This window comes from Chionomys nivalis, chromosome 2, assembly GCF_950005125.1.
Source record: "Chionomys nivalis chromosome 2, mChiNiv1.1, whole genome shotgun sequence".
NCBI lineage: Eukaryota > Metazoa > Chordata > Mammalia > Rodentia > Cricetidae > Chionomys > Chionomys nivalis.
Window position 1 is genome coordinate 72,082,822 of NC_080087.1, and position 24,920 is coordinate 72,107,741.

Here is a 24,920-nt window from a genome sequence, read left to right on the forward strand (position 1 = left end):
CCCCTCCCATTACCTTATATTACATTCATCATCCTTATGATATGTATTTGGCCTTTTTTGCCTATTTTCTCCCTGCTCTAGAAGCTTTGTGGAAATATGAATTATTACAATTTCTTTTGAGTCTGTGTTTGTGTTCAAGTATGTGCAGCTTGGTGTGTGTGCACATGTGTGTATGGAGGCCAGAGGTCAACCTTGGGTACAGCTCTTCAGGAATCATCTACCTTGTTTTGTGAGCCAGGGTCTTTCACTGGCCTTACGCTTGTTAATATTGTAAGTTGAATGGCCAGTGAGTGTCAGAGATCTGCTGGTCTCTGTGTCCCCAGGTTTGTGACTACAAGTGCACACCAGACAGAAACTTTTGAAATGTGGGTTCTGGGATCAACATTGGGTCCTCATTCTTGCAAGGCAACCATTTTACTGTCTGCAGCATACCCACAGCCCTTTGTAACAGTTCTCATCCTGACGCTCAGAGTGACATTGGGAAAGGAGCAACTGCCCCCCATAAATGCTTGTTAGACAAACAAAATAAAGTAACTCAAATTCACAGTCTCTCAAAACCTATGAGAGTTTGTTTGTCTGTTTGTTTGTTTGTTGGTTGGTTGCTTGGTAGATTGATTTTTATGAGACAGGGTTTTCTTGTGTAGCCCTACCTGTTCTGGAACTCAGTATGTAGAACAGGCTGGCCTCAAACTCATAGAGATCCTCCTGCCTCTGCCTCCTGAGTACTGGGATTAAAGGCGTGCACCACCACTTCCAAGCTAACTTATGATAGTGTTATTAAATTAAATTAATTTTATTATTATTATTTGTATAAATTAATAAAAATAATTTAGAAGTTTTACATTTTTATTCTTATGAAGACTTATCTCGCCAATTGGAAAATACAAGATTTTTCTCCCAAAAATATATTCCATTAAAAAGTCCCAGCCAGGCACCAAGATACAGCAGTGAACCCAAGCTGGCCCTATTGTCGTCTGCTGTATAATAAGGACTTTTTCAGGTCATGCCACTCTACCCAACTGGGACTGGGTAGAGTGCTGCCCTGGAACCCAGCAGACAGGCAGTAAAGAATGATCGGTGGCATCCATGGAGGAGGCTGAAGGACATCTGTTTGTGGTACCTGATGAGATGTGTGGGCTGGCCAAGCCACAGGTGTCCTGATAGTGACTGGTGACAAGGCTATACCAGTCTCTGGATGGTAATGGGTACAGACCCAAAGAGAGAGTGGTCACACAAGAAAGATGAGGCACATCCTAAGGAAACTATGACTTTGAAGGGAACTCCATCAGCATCAGAGACAGAAGGAAAGGGGAAAGGTCATAGAGAGCACTACACTATAGGTTTAAAGGGAAAATAATTACTGTGTGTGTGTGTGTGTGTGTGTGTGATGTGTGATTGAACTCACATCACCAGGCCTATGCGGCAAGTGCATTTTAACCTCTTGCTGTCCCAAAATATACATTAAAAATAAATAAATAAATAAATGTTCCAGGTCTTATTAAACAGCTCTGAAAGGCATCTCAAGACTGAGGTGGCATGCTTATTTGAACTTGTCAGCCTATGCCTTCGTTCAGCTACAAACAAAGAGACCTCTTGGGCCTCCCTGTTGTCTGGAATTTCTGCTTCAAGTGTCAAGTGGCAGTGATAAGCTACAAACTCCTGGCAGCAGAGACTGAAATAAACAAGAATTTGCCCAAGGGGATTTGTTGAGGTCTCAGGGAAAAATAACTACTGATATTTGAGAAGGAGCAGATGGGCACGTGTAAATGATCACGTTTACTCATTTTGTGCGTGGCAAGTTTCTTTCCCCTGTCTATCATCTATCTACCTACTAGCTATAATCTACCTATCATGATGTCATCTATCTATCTATCTATCTATCACCAATCAATCATCTATCCACCTCCCTATATCTATCTATTTATCTATCTATCTATCTATCTATCTATCTATCTATCTATCTATCTATCTATCCATCCATCCATCCATCCATCCATCCATCAGAAAAGGAGGACTACCAAGATGGCTCAGTGGGTAAAGACTTGCAGCACAAGCCTGCCTTTGACTCCCAGAACCCACATAAAGGTGGAAGGAGAGACTTGAGTCCACAAATAGCCTCTGGCATCCACACATTCAATATACTCCAACCCCGGCACCACATAGACACTAAAATTTTAAAACAAAGGAAAGAAAAAAAACAAAATAAACAAAAATGTATCAGTTAAAAGACAAAACCAAAGACTATTTTGAAAGCCATTCTTTGTGACTGAACACGAGTAGGGGAGGAAAAAAGTTTTTCTTTTTTCCCTTTGGGGAAGGAAAGAAGGGTATATAAATTAGCTTAAAGTCATCAGGCCTTGCTGAAAAAAAAACCCTCAAATACTGGTTTATGTCACTTTTTTAAGTCAAGAAAAAGAAAACAAGGTTGTCAGAATTGAAAATGAGAGAGAGAAACTGAGGGAAAACAGGTCTCGGGAAATAACCGCACAACAGATGGTGTGCTTAAATCTATTTACCGTCAGGAAGTGGATGCCTCCCAAATACTGACCACATGGCCCCAAGACTCCAAGGACTCTCTCCCCTTGCCTAATTGTGCAGCAATGTATATATTTCTTGGAATCAACCTGGCTTTTCTGCCTGGTGGAAAAACAGTCCCATGGCGGGTTGATGAGCCTGAGTGTGTCTCTGGAAACTGGGCCATGTGTTAAAAATCAAGCTATTTTGTCTTGTTTGGGGCCAACTTTCCAATCCATCCACCCTTAGCTGGAGTTCATTCCTCTCCACTTGGGAGATGTGTGATGTCTAGGACTTGCTTTTCTCAGAGTCCAGGTCTTGTGATTGATGGGGAGGGTGTTTATGATAGGTATTGGGGAGAAGGTCCAGTGTACACAGTGACCCCTTTAGTAGTATAGCATGGACAGATAATGAGAAGTCTAGGGGTGGGACAGTGACAGACAGAGTCTAGCTTGGGAACCCAATGTGCTTATTTTATTTCTTCATGTACATTTGCAGGCAGATTGCATGTGTGCTCATGTAGAAAGCTGGAAGTTGACATCATCCAGAGTCTTTCTCTGTCACTCTGCACTGTATTCAATGAGCAGTCCCTCTCTCAGTTGAACTTGGGGTACTTTAAAATAGGCTAGTGTAACTAGCCAACTTGTTGTGGGGCCCCATCACTGTCTTTGGGGTGCTAGACATACATATTCAAAACTAACATGTGTTCTGGACCCCGATCTTCACACGCGTGTGGCATGTGCTTGAATCACCAAGTCACCTCCCTGGGCCTTTTCTTATTATTATCTTAGGTATTTTCATGTTTATTAGAGACAGGGTCACATGCAGTGTAGGCTACAAGCTCACTTGAAGACACTGTGGCTGAGATGGCCTTGAACTCCCAGTCCTCTTCAATGCACCTCGCTGTGCTGGGCTTATGGGTGTGTGCCACCGCTCCCACTCTTATGCCCTTGCCCAGGATTCTATGGCCACTGCAGGTTACATGCAGAAGCACGGTGACTCCAGTGCAGCTCCTCCACCTGCATGTCGAAATCTAAGCTGAGTGGCAAGTCACCAAAGCTGCACTACTGAAGAGTCCCCACCCCCTAGTCAGCTCTTCACTTTTTTGTACTCTAGTAGCCTCCAAGATAGGGGACAGAGGCAGCTGGAGTTGCAAGAGAGAGACTTATGACTCTCTCTCCCTCTTCCTTGGAGAAAATGTCAGAGGCCTCACTTCCCTTTTCAAAATCTAGTTGTCAGGTGCATTGCTATGGCATGACTTCTAGACAGGTCTTCTTTGGGTCACCATTAGCCACTCTACTCTGTGATGGGATGGTCTCGCCATGTCCTGGGGAAATAGCTAAAGCCCAGTGAGCCATGCTTGACAGGATGCTTGCTCATAGCCTCAAAAGACACCATGGTGTCTAGGGAGAGTCAAGTCAGGTGGGATCTAAGGGTCCAATTCAGATCATCCGGCTTTGGCGACAGGCACTTTTACCAGATGAAGCATCTTGCCTGGACTCTTTTTATTATTATTATTATTGTTTGTTTTGGTTTTGACTTGATTTCCTAACTCCCAATTGTCTGGCCTCAGCTTTCCAATGGCTGGAATTTCAGCCGCAGGCCAACCAAGTCTGGTTCTCACAGGCAATCTCTTAAGCAGCTGGTCCTGTGTGACATCTGCTCTGTGAAGGACACACATAGGACGATCATCAAGACGTACTGTTAGCTTGACAAAGCAACATGGGGGCTGGAGAGATGCCTCAGCTGGTAAAAGTGCTTGCTGCCCAAGCCTTGAAGACTTGAGGTGGATCCCTGTCACTCATAGCAGCAGGACTAGTGGCAAGGAACCAGCTCCCCCAAACTGCCCTCTGACTTTCACATGCATGCATGACATAACACACATACATCATAAACACACAAGCACAAGATACAATTTTCTGTGTGTAAGTTTTGCCTGCACGTATATCTGTGCACCATGTGTGCCTGCTTCCTGAGTTCAGAGGAAGGCGCTGGGTCCCCTGGAACTAGAATTAAAGGTAATTCTGAGCTACCATGTTGAGTACTAGGGATTGAACCAGGGTCTTCTGGAAGAATAATACGTATTCTTAACCACAGAGCCACCTCTTCAGCACCAGATAGACTTTCTAAAAATTAAACTACCTTTATTGTTAAAAACTGGGAAATGAAAAAAACCTTACACACAGAAATCAACCAGACCCTAAGTCTGTACATTTCAGTGAACAGTTTGAACAGCCATTCTGAAGCTTTGGAATCTCACACTGGATTTTATACTTTCACTATTCAATATAATTTTATGCACTTATCCGCCCCCAGAAATGGAAAGCCCATGACAGAGTTACAACTAGAAAGACAACCACCTCTGTGTCTTCTTTCATAACTCGTGTCTGCCACCCTCACCCAGTTCTTCCTCATCCCCCGCAGTCAACCTTTCTTGTTCTTTTTCTCTGCATACTCTGAACTCAAAGTTCTCACTTGGTCCTTTATTGCGTCACTTTGGATTCCTATCGGATATTTATTCTCCTCTCTTAAAAACTCTGACAAGTTCTGATTTTGTTCAGAACAGTCACATGTGCAGCTGCAGCTACCTGAGTAGGATAGGGGAATCATTGGAGCCAATGAGACAATGGGGTGGGGGTCTTTCCTTCTATTATTGAGAACAAAACAGGCAACCGTCTCCCTCTTCTTTCCACCTGGACTGTGGATGTGATGGTTGGAAGGGCAGCATTCACACTGTGGCCACCAGGAAGGCAACCTCACTTTAAATGAGATCATCAAGGTAAAAGAGAAGAAAATGAAGTCTTGGTGAAGTACACATGCCCCACAGCCCATCCTCAGTTCTGGAAGAGCAAGAAAGCCCTTGTTGACTTACATCATTGTGGTAGGGATTTCTCGTGAACACATTGAGATAAATCTAAATTCATATCGCCTAGACAAGAAAATAAGCATTGTGGGGCCAGAGAGACGACTCGGGGGTGAACAGTGTGTGCTGCTCTTGCAGAGACAGCTCCTAGCACCTGTCTGGGGTGGCTCACCACAGTCTAAACTCCAGCTCTAGGGGATCCGATGCTCCCAGCTTCCATGGGTACTTGTACGGACCTCTACACAAGCATATCCATGCTCACAATTTGAAAGTTAAAATAAAATTTTTTTCAAAGGTACTTGGTCATTCTCTAAATCGTCTGCAGGGACATGGCATCCCTTTTCTCACGAGGGCTGTCTCAGCAGTAACTCAGCAAGGATCACAGCCCATTGACCACCATTGTGCACCAACTTTATACCATGTCGTTCCCCACACAGATGCCTCAAAGAGTTGGCCAGTGAAGAGCCTTGGGGAAGATGAGCACTTACACTGCCTCCATCTCCCTTCCCCTGCACAGACTTCTGTCTTGATTGCTAATTCCAGTCCTGGTTACCATCCATTCCCCAGCACAAAGCCAACCACTTGTCTAACCTTGATTTGTTCCCTAACAGCCCGGGGTTTCAAATCCTTCCTCTGTAAACTGCAGTGATCAGAGGATCGGTCTCCCTCGGGGTGTGGTGGGAATTACACAACACCGTTGGGCCTCCAGCCTCTTTTCTGGGAAGAGAATGTGCTGAACAAGGGATGCTTCAATCCAGAGGGGGCTTAGCAGCTAATCATGTCCTTGGATGCAGCTGCCTGGATACACGTGCACACGTAGGCTCTTGGTCTTGGCTGGGCTGTTTGTCCTTGGTTTAAAAGTCTCAGAAAAAGCCATGGGATTCAGTGTAGCCAGAGGAAGTGGGGGGTTTAATTTTTTTTTTCTTTTAGAATAGCATGTGAGGGTCTACAAACGCAACCGGGGGTGATCTAAATCTTGGGGGTAAACACTGAGCAAGCTATCAAAATTCCTGACATTTACTGGGGAGCAGAGGGCAGAGGGGCAGGAAATGAGGAAAGGAGTTGGAAAATTATACAAGGTTCTAAGAAGCAACCTTGTCCCAAAGACACTAGGTAAAGTGTTAGAGCCGGGGTAGGCCTGAAGCTCAAATGTGGGATGCACCTGGGGAGGTGGCCCAGCCACTCAATGCTGCCCGCAGCTCTGGCGGCCCGAGTTGGAGCTCTGGACCTACACGGCGGGAAGGAGAGACGTGATTTACCCTCTGGCCTGCACACATACACCGTGGCATGTGTCCCCCCATAGACAAACCGATACAAAAAATAAGGAAGTGGAAGATGGGTGGTGGGGTTTCATAAAGAACCCACATAGTTGTAATTGGAGCACACACCTCAGAGAAGCAAGCAGGGATCAATTCGCCAGACTTAGCAAACAAAAATACAGAACACCCAGTTCAATTTGAATTTCAGGTAAACAGCAAATGAATGTACGATTGATACTATGCTTATGTTAAAATATTATTCAGAGCACTGCCATCCAAAGCAAACCCCTGTTCCTGAACCATAAAAGAGGATGTCGGCACACACCCCCCACATGTTCCAGACACTTCACAGCCAGATATTTGCCTAAGATGGAAACACGTCTACACACACACATACACACACACACACACACACACACACACACTTACATGAATATTCATATCAGCTTTGTACATAATAGCAAAACCTAGAATCAATCCAGAAGTCCACATGTAGGGGATAAACCCACTGTGGTGCAGCTACATAAAAGAGCCACAGGCAGTCACAAAGATGAAGGGGCGACTGGATTTGAAACAAAATAAACAGAATGGAGGAAGCTGGAGGAAGGAGAAAGAGATCATGCTAAACACTTTCAAGTATGTAAAATTCTGGATATTAAAACTAAATGTAGCCAGGTGTGGTGCACACGCCTTTAATCCCAGCACTGGGGAGGCAGAGGCAGAGGATCTCTATGAGTTTGAGGCCAGTCTGGCCTACAGAGTGAATTCCAGGACAGTCAGTCAGTGCTGTTACACCGAGAAAACAGGCCTCAAAAAGTTTAAAGAACCACCACCACCAATAACAAGCCCAAATGTAACGTCAGAGCAGATGTGCGAAGTGTGGGGTGGTGCAAGAGGAGAGGCGAGAAGCACAGAGGTGGAGGTGTCTGAGACCGGAGGCCATGCTCATTGCCTTGATGGACTGTGGTGAAGGGGCTTGGGTGTTTGTCAACCTCACCACCCTGAACTGGCTAAGAGCACATTTGCTCTCCTTCCACCGTTTAGTCCCAAGGATGGAACACAGGTCATCACTGTCATTGGCTGGGACATCTCATCAGCAAGAACGCCCCCCCATTTTCATCATGTTTCTGTGTATAGCTCAGTGGCATCGTGCGCATACACATAAGTGTGCAGACATCACCAACATCCATCTCTGGGACCCTTTTCACTTTGCAAAACTGAAACTCTTGTGGCGCACACAGGCAACCCTGTGGTCCATAGACAGTGTCACATAAGTCAGGCGAGGTGGCACATGCCTGTTGTCTCGACACTGGGGAGGCAGAGGCAGGAGGATCAAGAGTTTGAGATCCCCCTGGGCCACGTGAGATTCAGTCTAAAACAACAAAACTATGACTTGACTAAACAGCAGCCCTCCATCATCCGTCTGGCAAGCCACCATGTCACTTTCTATCCTTGGGCAGCTGAATCTTTGGGAACCTTCTGAAAATGGAATCATACAATGTGTGTCCTTTTGTATCTGGCTCATTTCATGGAGCAAAATGTCTTCAAGTTCTATCCATATTGTAGCATGTGTCAGAATTGCCCTTCTTTGTAAGACTGAGTGATAATACTGTTTACATGCAAATGACATCTTATTTATCTAACCCTTTGTTGATGGATACCTTGTTTGTGTGTGAGGTGCCGCCCTTGGTGTCCCTTCTCTCTGTGTACGAGGTGGACTCGTATGCCACCCTCACAACCCCAGTCTTTGCTGCCATCTTAATTTGGGGGATTATGAAAAGTTAAGCTGTATTGCGATATTACTTATACATTGTTTAAAAGTGTGTGTGTGTGTGTGTGGTGCATGTTTGCATATGTGTGGGCACACATGTGAGGGTGCATATATGTGGCTGTGCATGCATGTGGAGGCCTCTGCTGATGTTAGGAGTCATCATTCATTCATATTCCACCTTAATCATTGAATCAGGGGCTCTCAGCCAAACCCAGAGCTCATCTTCCACCTTAGTCATTGAGTCAGGGGCTCTCAGTCAAACCCAGAGCTCACCAACATTGCTAGAGTTACTAGCCAGCTTACTCCACCTTCTGAGTCTGGATTTACAGGCCAGCTGTCACACCCACCCCGCATGGGGATCCGAGTTCTGGTCTTTGATCTCACATAGCAAGCTCTCAGGCACCTCCCTAGCCCTGCCATGTCTTTTCACGGTAAGGTAGGCACTGTCCTATTTCATTCTGGCTCCTGCCTCTTGTGTCACTGAAACCAGCTTGTAAGGATCAAGCGTGTGTGCCTGTGGAAGTCAGAAGTCGCTATCAGTTATCTCCCTCTCCATCTTATTTTTTGAGACAGGGTCCCTCGCTGAATCGGGAGCTCATCTTTTATGCTCTCTGCCTCCCGGTGCTGGGGCTACAGATGTGAACTGCAGTGCTTTGCTCTTTACATGGAGACCCAAGATCCGAACTCAAGTGCTCATGTTGTGCCCCAAGTGTTTCCCTGATCGAGCTCCCTCCCCGGATCTCAAGGATCGAATTTTCAAACACCAGAAACAGCATGTCACAAAATGGCTGCACAGGAGGGTCACAGCAAACAAACACCAGCCCAGGCAGGGGCTTCAGAGTGAGTTTTGCCAAACAGCCTTGAAGCTGGGGATTAAAGTCTTTCTCCCATCTGGAACCTGGCGACTGCAGAAACAGTGACCACATTGTGTTCCTTCCCAGAAAAAGCACGGAGTTGCCTGGCTACCCTGCAATGTATATATGACTTGGCAGCCCGCCTGGCCTCGTAGCTCAGAGGAAAATTCCAGGGTGGGATTCAAACTGAGTTTCCAGCGACGAATGGGCTGGAAGGCTTAACCCCTTCATCTTGAAGATGTCGGGCTCAGGTAATACATAAGCCAGGTGATCTGATCTGCAAGGGTCCTCAGATTCTTTCTCTGCAGAATGGGCTGACCAGGATGTGACCTGGTGACAGAGCCTATAGACTCCACGAGATGCAGAACTAAAGTTAGCATCTCTGAGACTTGGGCTTCATAAGAAGGCCTTCATAGCCAGACCTATCCTAGCTCAGACTCTCTATAGTTTTGCAGCCTTGGGGTTCTTTTTGGGTTTTAATGCATTATTATCACTGTGTGCATGAGTACCGCAGCCCACACATGGGGGCATGAGACAACTTTGGGCAGTCTGTCCTCTCCTTCCACCTTTGCTTTGGATCCAGGGATAGACCTCAAGTCATCAAGTGTACACAGCAAAGGCTTTATTCCCTGAGCCATCTCACCATCCCATAAACTAAGGGTGATCAGGGCTGGAAAGATGGCTTAGAGGTTAAGAGCACTGACTGCTCTTCCAGAGGATCCAGGTTCAATTCCCAGAACCCACATGGCAGCTCACAACTGTCTGGTACTCCAAGATCTGACACTCCTAAGCAAACTACATGCAGGCAAAATACCAATGCACATAAACATAAATTATTAAAAAAAAAAAAAAAAAAACAAGCCGTGTGGTAGTGGCACATGCCTTTAATCCCAGCACTCAGGAGGCAGAGACAAGCGGATCTCTGTGAGTTAGAGGCCAGCCTGGTCTAAAAGAGCTAGTTCCAGGACAGCTAAAGTTGTTACACAGTGAAACCCTTTCTCAAAAATAAACAAAACAAAACGTGTGATCAGATCTATCTTGTTGGGTTCTACCAAGCACTGTGCCTCAGAACACAGAGGTAAGAGCTAGATCTTCTCTTCAGCACGCCTCAGTGACACTCGCAATTCCAAGTAAGGCATTGCCCTGGATTCCTATGCTAATCCCCAGCAAGCAGTTCACCAGTCCTCCATGGCCCTACTTCCTGTCTGCCCAGTATCCGTCATCACGCTCTGTCTTTTGCTCTCACAAGAAAATAATTCCTTCCTCCAAACCATCCTGGCCTCAGAGGAAGGCTTCCTCCTGCTCATCCGGCATGGGTGGAACTCAGTGTCATCTACTTGAAGATGTATTTCCCAACTATGCCACCTGACAAGTGGCCAAATCCAAGCCTCTGAGCCCTGCTTACCGGCTCAGATAGGGTGTTCCTGGGCTCTCTGAAGTCATTTCTAGCCTCCCCTCACACATTCTGTAGGTTCCCTATAAAATACACTCTTCAGGTTACACATGGTGGGACATACCCATCCTTCAGAAAGGTCATCTAGGAGGTTGTGGGTTTGAGGCCACTGTGGGTTATAAAGTGAGAGACCCTGTCGAACACAACCTCTAAAACATTCCCTAGTCCAGCAAAACGGGGACCAGCAAACAAAGACAAGAGGACTTGAGTTTGAGCTCCAGGATACACATGGTAGCAGGGAAGGATCAACTCTGTAAGTTGTCCTCTGGTTTCCACTGTCCTGGGCACAGCATCCGTGTGCCTATGCATATACACACACATGATAGAGAGGGGATAATAACTATGGACCAGTAAGATGGCTCAGTGGGTAAGGGCACCTGATCCCAAGGCCCCACACGGTAGAAGAGAACAGACTCCAATTGAGTTGTCCTCTGACCTCCTCATGCCTGCCATGTGAATGGGTACCCAGACATATACAATGAATAATAAACTACAATAAATAAATGTAAATAAGTAACTAACTCCCCTGTCCTACTCCCCAGATGAACTTGTATGTGCTGAGGGAGGCCGTTGATGACTCACCCTTCTCTAACATCTTCTCTCCCCTTATTCGGACATTTTCTATTTTACACAGGGAAGCAGGTCAACTCTACTCTCAAGTCCTACAGTTAAGGTAGAGATGACAATCTAGGAATTCCAGACAGGAATGAAGTCTGTTCCAGGGCTGGCCAATAAGTATCTCAGGAACTGACTCATCAAAGGGCTTGGAGCATTTGTGGAATTACATTGTAATAGAGTCACCGCTTCCCCTGGGACAATTTAGCTGGCGGCACCCATTCCCAATGACGCCAGTAGCCATCTTTGCTTCTTAGAGATGAGATCTCTTGGACAGAATTGGGCTGGACTAGAAGTTAACAGCTCCCAGGGACTGAAAAATAAGATCACATCGTGACGGTATCATTTGCAACTCTGATATTGAACAGCTACAATCTCCCTTGTTTTGTTTAATTCAAGTGGAGTTTAGTTTTCTTTCATTGATACATGAAATAGACATTACAAATAAAATTTCTGTCTTGAACCCTTGGACCTCTCAGATATGAAATATCCAAGCCACTTCCTTCTTCTCCCTTTCTCATACCCAGAGACAATGTATGTCCTATGGAGATAGATGTTTACTCATAAATGTGTCTCCTTCTTCCCTGTTTTCTGCTATTTCGTTTTTACATTTGTTTATTTATTTGTGCACAAAAGAGTATGTGTACCACAGGGTGGCTGTGGATGTCAGAGAATAACTTGCAGGAATCGGTTCTCACCTTCCACCATGTGGGTCCTGGAGATTGAACTCAGGCTGTCAGTCTTGGTAGCAAGCACCTTTACCAACTGAGACATCTCACCAGCCCCCATGTCTTCTAATTCTACAGATCTATTCAATACCATTTTACAATGACACATCTTCCCCATGACACGGCTAGTCTGCTCCGTTGTGAATTCTTCATTGCACTGCTAGTTTTCTTAATCTTCCCCTCGTATTCTTCAAGCTCAGAAAAGACACACTGCCAAAACACAAACCTAACTGTCCATCTTCAGGAGACACATGCACGCCCTGTGCACACAAACATGCACACAGACGAGGGAGAGAGAGATAGAGATGGAGAGAGAGCCAGAGACACCCAGAGAGAGACTACTGAACCAGACAATGGAGAAGCCCAAAAACGGTTGGCATCAGATACAGCTGCTTGTGGACTCTTCAAAAACTTCCGCAGAGATTCTCGTTGGCCATCTCTAGACTCTGATTCGCTGGCAGGAACTCTGCTCAGCACATCCAACAGAATTCTCCTAGGGATGTTTTTTATTGGCTCAAACTAGGTCACGTGTGCCACCCCCAAACCAGTTATGGTGACTTCTAAAGGTCAAATAGAAGTCACAGGAGCTGAGAATAGAAACTACATACATCCTAGAGAGAGGGTTGGGGAAAATCAGGGGTGTCTTCAAAAGCACAAGGTGATTTTGTGGGTCTTTGAAAGAATAGACACTGGCAGCTGATTAGACAGCTCAGCAGGTAGACTTTTGCTGCCAAGCCTGATGACCTGAGTTCGGTTCCCAGCACCAAGCCTGATTGATGACCTGAGTTCGGTTCCCAGCACCAAGCCTGATGACCTGAGTTCGGTTCCCAGCACCAAGCCTGATTGATGACCTGAGTTCGGTTCCCAGCACCAAGCCTGATTGATGACCTGAGTTCGGTTCCCAGCACCAAGACTGATGACCTGAGTCCAGATCCTAGTAAAACATGGTGGAAAAAGAACTGACTCCCATAAGTCTTCCTCTGACTTTCACAGGTGTCCGGTGGTGTGTGTGGATTGAGATACATAAACACAAAATAAATAAATGTGGTATCTATTTTTAAAGAGTAAACACTGGTTAAGCAAAAGCTCATATCACTACACCCATGTAAAATGTACCAGGATCACCATGGTCAAGCTCACAACCATCACTGTAGCTTACACATATTAGGTAGAATAAATTTTGATGTCTTTGCCTCTGATCCTCCAGGAGGTTTTTAAACCCCCCACAAGAATAAGATTTTGGCCAGGTAGTGGTGGCACACGCCTTTAATTCCAGCACTTGGGAGGCAGAGGCAGGCGGATTCCTGTGAGTTTGAGGCTAGCCTGGTCTACAGAGCTAATTCCAGGACAGGCTCCAAAGCTACACAGAGAAACCCTGTCTCGGAAAAAAAAAAAAAAAAGAAGAGAGAGTTTGTGACTAAGGTTGATTTTACTGTTTAAAAAAATAAAACAAACAAACAAAAATTTTGAACACGTATGTAGAGCATGCTAACCACCCTTGACTCCAACCTTTCTACCAACCCCATCCACCCTGCTCCGTTCCCATAAATCTCTCATGTTCACATCTATTTATGTTGTTTCGTGACCCATCAAGGTTAAATAGGGCTATCTGTAAGAATATGGTTTTCAAGCTATGTATTCGAGCCTGATTGGCTTAGCAAAGGAAAAACAGCTAGAGACAGCTCTCCCCGTCTCCCCCAGTAAATAGTTCAATAAATAGTTCAGACGTAAGGGGGAGGACCTCCCCGTTTCATGACTGATGGTTAACAGAGCTGGTCTTTGGGGGTCCAGCCCAGGTAACCATAGGCGCTGTGAGTTAATGCTCACAAAGGCTGTGTGGAGTCTAGAGGATGCCATTCCACAGCCTTTTATGCTTATCTTTCAGCTCAGATGTTCACTGAGCCTTAGAGAGGGTGGTGGAAGTCACCTGTCTAGGGCTAGGTTCACATTCCTCTCTTAGTTTTTGCCTCTCAGGCAGTTAGGAGTCTCTGCATTCGCTACTGTTCATGAAAGGAATGGCTGCTCTGATTCTGAGAAACTGGGGGCCGCTCTTGAATATGGGCTTAAGCAATGAATGGTATGTTGATTTTAGTGCTCCATCTATGTTGTTGAATCTTTGGAGAAACTAGCCATCGTCCTGAGTTGAGGAGACCACTTCTCTCCTACCTGTATCCCCATCACAGATGACCAGCCGTGGCTTGGGAATGCATGACCCACAGCAGGCCAGCTAAGGGTATTCTAGGTGCAAGGGAAGCCAGCCCTTCCCACACAGATAAATGACCTGAGAATAGTACCACTCTGATGTCATGGGGAAGCTCTGCGTGACAGTACCCTGCCAGTGTACAGGCTCAAATGGAGGAGAGACAGCTGCTGACTGCATTCCATCACTCCAGGACAGCTACACCCCTCTCCTCCCTGACAGCCAGTTCCTGGAGCCAAGAAATTCTCCCCACGACTCACCCCTTACTGAAACTGGTTTGAGAACTCTGTCATCCTGAGGTCTCCCAGCCAAGCCGGGGCCCCTGGGTTTCCATGCAGTGGCCATGTGTGTTAACTGAAAACCTTCAACTGCGGGGTGAAGCTTGCAGGGAAATCAACTGGGGCCATTCATTTTACAATGGGGAGCCCTTCGTGACCACCTGCCGTGAGGGACATACATTCCTGCGAAGCGTTTCCTATGTACTGAACAAATTGATTTTAATGCTCGGGTGGCTGCCATTTGAGACGCCATTCACTCATGAGGGGACATGGCTGCCTAGTGACGTCAGGCTGCATGGGAAAGCTGCTGAAACGAATCGGGTTTCAGAGACATAACCCAACAGGTGTCAGCTAAGGATGGCAACTGCAGCTTCCAGGCCTCCGCTCGAATTCCAGGCCTGCAGGCGACTAGCGGTGTGCCTGGGCATGTTATGTACCTTCTGTTCCTCGGCGTCTACGTGGGTGAAATGAGGATACTACTAAACATGGAAAGGATGTTCCGGGGTGGGTGACGAGGACCGAGTAGGAGAGTTGATGCGGAATACACAAGACCGCGCCACGCGTTTGGAAAGCCGAAATAAGTACAAGCTGTGACTCGCCTCCCACTTTCACTGAGGGTTTCATAGAAAGAGGCAGGCAGAAAATATTTGCCGTGCCACCAAAAATATCAGAGCAGAGAGGGAAAACACGGTGACGGGTCTGAATTGAGCCGATGGGAGTAGCTCACCATCTGAATATCCCAGCAGGCCTTCCTTACAACAGCTATGATGTAGCCCACACCATATGGCCTCTCCTCCTGCCAAATACTTAGTGGCTTTCCTCTGAGGTAGTTTCTTCCCTGGCTCTCTTTTACTAAGGCTCAGTGGAGCTGAGCTGAGCCCTTAGCTGAATCTAGGAATGGGATGGTCATACAACACATGATTCAGCTAAGGTCACCAGGGCCCTACCTGGGCTGAAACTTCTGACTTAAAGCTACTTTGCTTACTGAGGTTTGCAAGGTCTTAAGGGGACACTGACAATAATTGGGGGCGGGGGCTCTGAAGTTTATTGGAAGAAGGCAGTAGCAACACAGCAGACAGGCAGATAGACAACAGCATGGTGGGGGCACTGAGGAGATTCGGGGCCCCAGTGTCCTTGACGGACAACACAGTGGCAACTCTGAAGAAGAAACCAGCTCCATGTGCAGAGTTGAGGAGGGTCCCTTCTGAGGAATATGTTGAGGGTCTAAAGCCAGCCTTCCTGAATCACCCCAGTGTGAGGTAAAAGAGCGAGTGGGGAGCAGTACTTGTGGCCAGAGATACCCCTATACCCTCTTTGATGTAAACTTCCTTCCCCCGGCGAAAGATGGAAATCGGTTAGCTTCTTCTCGGGGATGGGTACCACAAGGCTCTTGGGGCAGGGCTTGTGGTGGAAGCAGCATTCGACTCCAGATTCTACCAGGGCCATGTTTTTACTTTAGTTTCTGTGGCTATGATTAAAAAAATAAAATAAAATACCCTGACAAGACCGATGGGTCTCACTGAGGGAGTAAACTGCAGGCTGTCGCTAGGAGATAAATGGGGCTGTCAGGCCAAGGGGAGAAAAGGGCTACTTCAGAGTGTTTACACAGGTTCAGGCAGCCCCAGTCACTGGCCTGTGGTGATCAAGGCTCCCTCTCAGACTTGGTGTGTGAAAGGATCTTTATGGCCTGTGCTCCTGGGAGAGACCGTCTGAATGGCCCTTCCTGTGGCTACAGTTCCTTAGGCGGTTTCAGCCTGAAACAGCGGACAGACCAACGTGGCGTATTTTGAGATGGGTCTGTCTTTAAGTCTTTTGCTCTCCCGTGTATTATCTCTGTCTTTCCTAGACACTTTGCATGGAATTTCACAAATTGACACTTTCAGTAGTATAGAGAAACTTATATGAATCAATATGTCAAAAGGAAAAAAAAAAGCATCATAAATATGGACTATGGAAACAGGGAGGAGTGAGCCGGTAAGAGAGTCAAGGTGCTTTACTCTTGCCAAGCCTAAGGCCCGGAGTTTGGTCCTTGAGATCTATATGGTGGGAGGAGAGAACGGGATCCTGAAAGTGCGTGAGTGCTGTGGCACATGCACACATACACCTCTGTATGCATGACAAATGCACAGCACACGGATACGTAAACAAATAATTGCACCTTTAAAAATCCCAATTGAAATAGATTTGTGGTGGCAATAGCTCTCAGGTAGGACAGGCCTAGGAGAGAAAAAGCCTTTTCAGTAAATATTAAGGAAATGTATGTTGGCATATCCTCCCCTCAAGAGTTCAGTGGTCTTCTGTGAGTATTCTGTTTTTAAATTTTCTTTATTTTAATGTTTTTCATGCAAGTATATAACGTATGTTGAACACATTCTCCTACACCTGCCGCCTTTCTCACCCTCTAGATTAGTCCCTTTTGTCCCCATAACCTTGCTTCATGTTACATGTATACATACACGATTATTAGAGATCTTTGTAAAACCCAGGCACTGCATGTGAGAGAAAACATACCAGTCTTTCTGAGCCTGGCTTAACTTGTTTAATACGACTATCTTCCACCCATCCCGTATGAGGATGCTGGCTTGAGATGGATATCTGTGTACATAGGAGTGGGTGTGAATGTGGGTATAGGCTACAGGATTAGAACAGAGACCAGGAGGGAGGAAAAGGAGGAGTTGAGGATTTGGGGGTGGAAGAATATAAGAGAAGATGGGGGATGGGCAGGAGAGTTGGGGAGGAGGCTAACAGAAACAAATTGTGTTTGAAAAATCCATAATGAAACCTAATGTTTTGTATACTAACTAAAAACTAAGTTTAAAAAAAATACTGTTTTGAAAGTACACTACTTTCCTACAATTAACATAACTATTTTCTATATGGAAAATAATTCACATGTATATATATGCATAGATTATAGATAGATAGATAGATAGATAGATAGAAAGATAGATAGATAGATGGACACACAGACGGATGGATAGCTAGCTAACCCACATATCCATTTTCTATATCCGTTCCTCTGTTGATGGACACATAGGCTGGTTCCACATCTTAACTATTGTGAAAAGTCTTGATGTACAAGAGTCTATGTGATATATGGGTTTGAAATCCTTTGGGTAAGTATCTGCACAGAGTGGTATAGCTGAGTCATACAGAAGGCCTACAGCTTAAATCCTAAGATAGCAAGCCAATAAAGAAGCATAGAGAGACCAGGCCTGGCAACCAGCTCCCAAGTTTCCCAGGCTGGCAATGTCACTCGACTGAAACTTGCCAATACAGCATTGAAATGTTCATTTGTTCATTTGAAAGCAAGTCAAAGCTTGCTGTGACACCAGACACTCATCTCAGCATTTGGGAAGGAGTAGCAGGAAGATTGAGGGTTCAGGATACCTGCCTAGGTTACCTTGTGAGTTCCAGGCTAGCCTGAACTACATAACAAGGCACTGCCTCAGAAAACAAAAACTAAAACAACCCTCCCTACACACACACAAATCACCACTACCACAACAACAAAGCTAAAGAAAAGAAAGAGAGGGGGAAGATGGCTCAGTGGGTAAAGGGGCTTGCCACCACGACTGATGGACGAATGGTCTGTTCATTGGGTGGAGAGGGAGAACCAGCTCCAGCAAGCCGTCTGCTGTCTTCTGCCTTCCACCCCAGCACACGTGCACACACAAACTTAATAAGTAAAGGAATGTACTACAGTGTGTAGCACAACAAAGGGAAGGAATCAGTCTATAGCATGAAAATTAGAATGTTAACCCAACACGCCTTGAGTGTGTGAACATCACCTGTGCATTTAAATGATCAACTGACCATTCTTGGAACCAGCCTCCAATACCATCATCACTGAGAAACCCTGGGTATCATATCCCTTCTCACATACACCAAAACTCACGCTGAACAGTGAGTTCTGGGTTGCAAATGAGGGTTTACTTCTGCCCCTGTTTTCTTGTGTCTGCTGCATCAGCCAAGTCAACAAAAGCACACACGGGTGCAACAGAACAATACTCTAGAGAACAGAATGGGTCTTGGACCTCAGAGGAGCCAAGCAGCTCTTGCCTAGTAAGGTGCTGTTGGAAGGTCCCAGATGTAGATAAAAAGGCTTGGCTTGGAAGAGCCAGGGGGCTGTCTATCGACTCAGACAGTACCTGAGCAGTTTCCGGCATGGTGAGCACTTTTCCTAACTGACCATCTTGCCAGCCCAGTAACAACATCTTAGAATGTACAGCATAATGATCTTATTGTAGATTGCCCATCACTTATGACATCACCTCCATTTCACCTGGGACGGTGTACTAAAGTTAGTGGGGCTAAATTAGCAGAGAAGCAACTGATTGGCAGAACACTGAACACTCTATTGAGTACTGGCTGGATAAACAGGCGCCTTTCAGTCAAAACTGGAAACAGCTGGTTCTCCTCATAAACGCTCAGGACAATAGAAGCCATTATTTCCAATGTGCTCCTTGACAGTTTTTTAAAAAATTGCATTTATATATTATGTGTGTGTGTGTGAGTGCACAGGCCAGAGCGCTTTTATGACAGTCGAAGGACAGCTTTCGGGAGTTTGTTCTCTTCTCTAGATGCTATTTCAAAAAACAAGCAAACAAACTAAAGCAACACAGTAAAGAGAAAGGGATAAGAAAGAGCCTCCAAATGAAGGCACTGGTCGCCCTGTCTGAGACCCCGAGAGTCCCCAGGACGCTCATGGCAGAGGACCACTAACTTCTAAACACTGTCCTCTAACCTCCATATGCAGATCCTAGGGCTTGAATTCAGGCAATCAGGCTTGAGGGCAAATACCTTTCCTGTTACGCTGGACTGCTGGCCCTGCCATATGTCCCTCGTTATCTGATGTATTAAAATAGCTGAGCCTCCGAAGCAACTGAGAGCAGTTTTCACTTCTTGATACTTTCTACCTTGTAATATCTGTACCCGAGGCTGCTAGATGCTTCCATAAAAGAGGCTATCTGAGGGATGCCAGAAGCTTCTCTGGGGCCCCCAGACTACAGCACTGATGAGACGGGGCAGCTCTTTTAGTAAGGTGTTGAGAAGGACTGTATGCACAGGGTACCTCACTGGGAAAAGCACTGGGTTCAAACATCTGCCTTTTCCCTCCACCCCTTTGGAGGCTGTACAAGCCTCAAGGCTACCAGGCTCCTGAATCAAAGGTCGCCATTCAGTGACCTTCAGACCTCTGATTGATTTGGGAGCCTCCAGACCTCTGGCCCACTCCACTCTCCTGGGACATCCCGGGCAGCCACTCCAGACTCAGGGACGCCAGGAGCCTCTTTTCCTTAATCCCTCCAGCTGCCGGCTGGAGGCCCCGAGCAAGGGCCAGGAAGAAGGCTCATTTCCCTGACCCCAGCAGAAGAGGAGGGGGAGTTGAGTCCCGTGCCTGCCACCGAAGAACCATATTTCTACATCCAGACAGTCTAGCGAATGCTGCTGTCTGGCTAGGGAAGAGAAGAAAAAAAAACTAAATTTCAATACTGTTAAAGAAACAAAACCAACATTAAATTGTTAGGGACACTGTAAGAAAAATTTTATTGAGAACTGTCCCAGTAGATATAAGGATGTTGGATTTTATATATGTTGGATATAAGTGATAATGGATTTTATAAAAATTGACATCAGTTTATTTATTTTGTGTGAAGGGGTATGGGCTCTTGTGGAGGTCAAAGGACAACTTGCAGGAGTCAGTTCTATCCTTTCATGATGGAAGGAATGATCAGACTCGAGGACAAAACCAAAGTCTTCCTGCTTGGCCGCAAACACCTTTACCCAGCTGAACCACCTCACTGACCCTGTTTGCTGTTTTGTTTTTTGTTTGTTTGTTTTTAAATCGGGGTTCGGGGCAAGACTCGGGATGCAAGTCCATGGATAGCAAAAGGTCCCATGGAAACAACAGGAAGGAGCTGGACGGTCTCTACTCTGACCCAGCTATCCCGCTGAACACAGGGCAGGGTGTTGAGACATCACCAGGTGAGACAAGGAAGGCAATCAGATATGACAGGTGTGGGCTGTAGGTTCTTGCTAATGCAAGATTTTACACAAAAGTACATGGACCAGCCCAGAGGTTTCTGGAACTCCATGGAAGTCTGACAAAGCCAAAAACGTTTGACAGTATCCTACAGTGGACCCCAATTATACTTCCATATTCATGTAGATATTGATAGCTGAGGGTGAGGGTTCCACTCCCATCCTCTTCTTAGGAACTGACCCTCAAAACATGCCCCCTGCTGCAGCAGAGGGAGTAGAAGGGGAACCAAGAGCTCCTTCACCTCACTCTGGCTGTGCTTGGCAGCCTTCAAAAGCCTCCATCCTATGAAGAGTACAAAGATTCCCCAGTCCCTACTCCAGTGAAAAGCCCTCTGGGGACATCAACAACTTCAACTCATCCCTTCCGCCATATTATGGGATGGCAAGTGGCTGCTCTCCTGAAGCCCTCATCTCTCCCTTTGTAGAGTTCACTAGAAGAACCTGAGGCACTGCCCAGAGACCGCCAGTTGTAAACTCTAAGTCAAACCTTGTCCCATGGCAGCAATAGAGCACTCGGTCACTGAACAAGAATTCTGCAGGCCTGTGGCCAGGCACAGCTTATAGCCAGGGTTCAGAGAATACACAGAGTCATGGCTCTGCCACCTGGGTGTGGTCATGAAGGCCTGTAACCCCAGCACTCTGAGGGCTGAGTAGGAGGACTGTGAGATACAGGGCAGCCGAGGCTACATAGTGAGTTCCAAGCCTGCCTGGGTGACTTGGTGAGACCCCATCTCAATGACCTCACGTCACCATAAACTGATCAGACTTTTCTTTACCTGGGGAGGATAGAGTTGGGAACCAGATACTGGTGACAGAGGCAAGAACATTTTAAAAGTGAGTAGGGATCTGAGGCTGTAGCTTGATTGATAGAGCACTCACCTAGCGTACACGAGGTCCTGGGTTCAATTCCCCAGTACTACATAAAGCACAAAATTTTAAAAAAGAATGGGGTTAGTCAAAGCCATGCTCAGACATGTCATCAAAAATACAGGGAAGAAATGTGAAAATAGACCAAGAGAATCATACCCAACTTAAAAGTTCCATGTCCAGAAAATGCAATGATTGACAGACCACAAAAGCAGTCTAGTGGGTGGGCAGGAGAGATGGCTCAGATGGGTTCTTTTCTCTGAGTATGACAACCTGAGCTCTGCCCACGTGGTGGAAGGAAAGAAAGAAATCCCAAAGGTAGTTCTCTGACCTCCACACATGTGCAATGGCCAAGCTCCAGTCTCTCTCTCTCTCTCTCTCTCTCTCTCTCTCTCTCTCTCTCTCTCTCTCTCTCTCTCACACACACACACACACACACACACACACGTGCGCGCACGTGCACGCACAATAAATGCACAAAATATTTTTAAATGACAATCTATAAAATGAGTGAAAATACCTAACGAAGTGTAGAAGTTAACATATATGAGGAATTCCAACAACTCAACAATTAAAGAAAATCACGTGGCTGGAGAGATGGCTTGGCAGTTAAGACACTGGCTGCTCTTCCAGAGGCCTGGGGATCAGTCCCCAGCATGACAGACACAGACGGCAACCAAAACGTTTACAATAAGTCTGTCTTAAAAAACAACAACCTGGTTTATCTTTTAAAAAAGAAAAGGAGCTTAAATTACTATGTCTGTAAAGACATGAACTGGCCACCAAATCCACGAAAAGGCATCTGATGTCGTTAGTCATTAGAAAGATACAAACTGGCCAAGATGCAGCATCACCAACCAACTAAAATGGCTGCGGGGTCAGTGAGGTGACTCAGACGGTAGAGAGGACCTTGCTACCAAGTCTCATGACCTGAGTTCAATCCCTGGGACCCACATGGTAAAGAGAACCAACTCATGAAAGTTGTCTGACCTCTACACATGCGCCAAGACATATGCATAAGCCACACACACACAGTAAACAATAAATAAATAAACAGTTGAAGGAGGAGGTAACAGCAGCAGCTGCTTCAGGAACACCTGGAACTGCCATCTTTATTTCTAGATCCACAGATTTGACTGCCAGAAATAACTAGAATCATATAGCTTTATCTTTTTTGATATCTGGTCTTTTTTTTATACTTAGCTTAATGTCCTCAAGTTTCACACACAGAGTAGCCTACTGTATGGGCATGCCACATTTGTTTATTCGTCCATGTATTGATGGACACTTGGGTATCTTCTGCACCCGATTACCATATGTCTAACCATGTCTCTAGGAGCACAAGCATGAGAGCATTTCTTCAAGCCCCTGCTTTCATTTCTTTTGGGTCTCCATCAAGCCGGGAAGGGCTGGATGTGGACAACAGAGAACTTGTTTTGCAAATTCCTGTTGCCCAAGCATAGGGTCTGGAATTCAAGAATCTTTGAACTCTGCTTACAAAACAGGCCTCGGAAGATTCCTCTGCTAGGACTCTGGACGCATTATCTCCTTTAAGATATGATCTCTCTGTGTGCATAGGGGGCTGGTGGAGCTGGGGGTGCCCTTGTGCGCACGCAAAAGCCAAAGGGCAAATCTCAGTGCAGCCACTGTTCATCTTTTTTCTTTTATCTTTAAGATAGGGTCTCTCACTGGCCTGGCCAAGGAGCCCTAATCTTCCAACTTTCCAGCACTGGGATTTCAAGAGCACGGCCCACTCCTGTTTTTGATTGTTTGTTTGTGTGTAAGTTCGAGGCTGGCCTGGTCTACAGAGCTAGTTCCAGGACAGGCTCCAAAACTACAGAGAAACCCTGTCTCGAAAAACCAAAAACAAACAAAAAACAAAAACCATGGATGTCAGGGATTCAATTCAGGTTCTCATGCTTGTGAAGGAAGCACTGTAATGAGGCAGGGGCTGGTGAGATGGACACCCATTCCCTTGGGACTTAAGGTGGCAAATATGCTGACGCCAGGGAAGCGGGAGCAAGGGGGAAGGTTGGTAGCCTACTGGAAAGTCGGATGAATACTTAAGGGGCATGGCCTTCATCCTGATGGGCATTGGCCAGTTTCAAGCAAGGAGACGATGCCCTCTGACTTTTCTCTTGAAAAGATCACCCCGAGGCTGCAAGTACTGAGTTCATCAGAATCCCACTCTGGTCAGGGAGTAACTTAGGGAGACACAGGGGTGATCAGGAACACACAGGTACAGCCATGGAGACATGGAGGCATGGGAAAGGCCTGTGCAGAGACAGCTGAGTTACCGTAAAAGATGTAAGGTTGATGGTAGGGTGGGGAGGTGCAACATGAAACACCATCTTCAGGACATGGCATGAAATCATGGGCGCACAGCAGCTGTGGCTACCTGCACACACAGAAGCGGAGTCAGGAGAGTAGGAGGGGACTCCCCGGGAAAAAAGGGGGTGTCATCAGCAGTGGGAGGGGAATAAGAGAGGGCAATGGGAAAGGTGAGATGGTCAAAAGTGTAAAGATTTAGGACTGGTATTTAAGCAGTAACCATGAGACTATGAGGACTATAGTTGGGATCCCCAAAACCTATGTAAATGCTGGGTAGCCAAGCCCTCCCCTCCAGGCCACTGTAATTTCAGCCTCAGAAGGTGGACTGGGAACCCTGGAGCAGGCTGGCTAGGGAGCCTAGCCATATAAGTGAGCTCTGGGTTTCGTTGAGAGACTCTGCCTCAGTAAATAAAGACGAAGACTGTTGGAGCAAGATATCCCTACGCGATGGAGGGAGATTTCCCAGTGCTAACCTCGGGCCTTCATGGATGTGTACATGTGCTTACACATTTGTGCTCATGTGCATACATACCCACACATGCACACCACATACACACACATGTGAAAAAATGAAAAAAAGTTAAAATTTATGTGAAGAAAGACATAGGTCTCAATGGAGTTCTATTGGAGGCCCTCTGTTTCCCACCTCTTGTACCAGGTAGCAGAATGACAGGCAGCCCTTGCTGCTCAAACTGAGACCATGTTTAGCTAGAAACAGTTGGCGGAGGCTGGGCAAGGTTCTCCCAGAGTAGAGGAGGCTGAGGCGCGTGGATTCCTCGCTTGCTGAGCCAGCAGATGTGTCCTTGGATCAGATGACAGCGGTGGGGGCGGGGAGAACTAGAGGCTGAGAGGCAGAAGAGCTGAGGCAACCCTGCCCAGACTTAAGCCCCCACAGTTGCTCTGGCTTTGAGGTGCCTACGTCATCTGGGGTACTCTACTCTCGCCTGCAGCCCTCTCTTTCAAAGACTCTCCTTTAAAGTCTTCTCACGATAAAAAGAGCACATGTCTTTGTAGCTGTGTTGGAAATCACAGGGGGGAAGATATCAAAGAAGACGAAAGGAAAAAAGTACCCTCAAGCAGACAAACCAGGGATAAACTGGAAACATTTGAAATCTTTTCATTCATTCTTCTCCATGAAAACACAT

General features: G+C 46.2%; 1 protein-coding gene and 1 non-coding gene across 6 annotated transcripts in view; both read right to left on the bottom strand.

The window, feature by feature from the left end:
- LOC130869551 (ubiquitin carboxyl-terminal hydrolase 29-like) overlaps nucleotides 1-24,920 on the bottom strand; it is a 221,709-nt gene that overhangs the window by 166,109 nt on the left and 30,680 nt on the right. The window lies entirely within an intron of this gene.
- On the bottom strand, nucleotides 18,403-18,534 carry LOC130870606 (small nucleolar RNA SNORA40). The gene has a single exon (XR_009056750.1). It is a non-coding gene; the product is annotated as a small nucleolar RNA SNORA40 (small nucleolar RNA).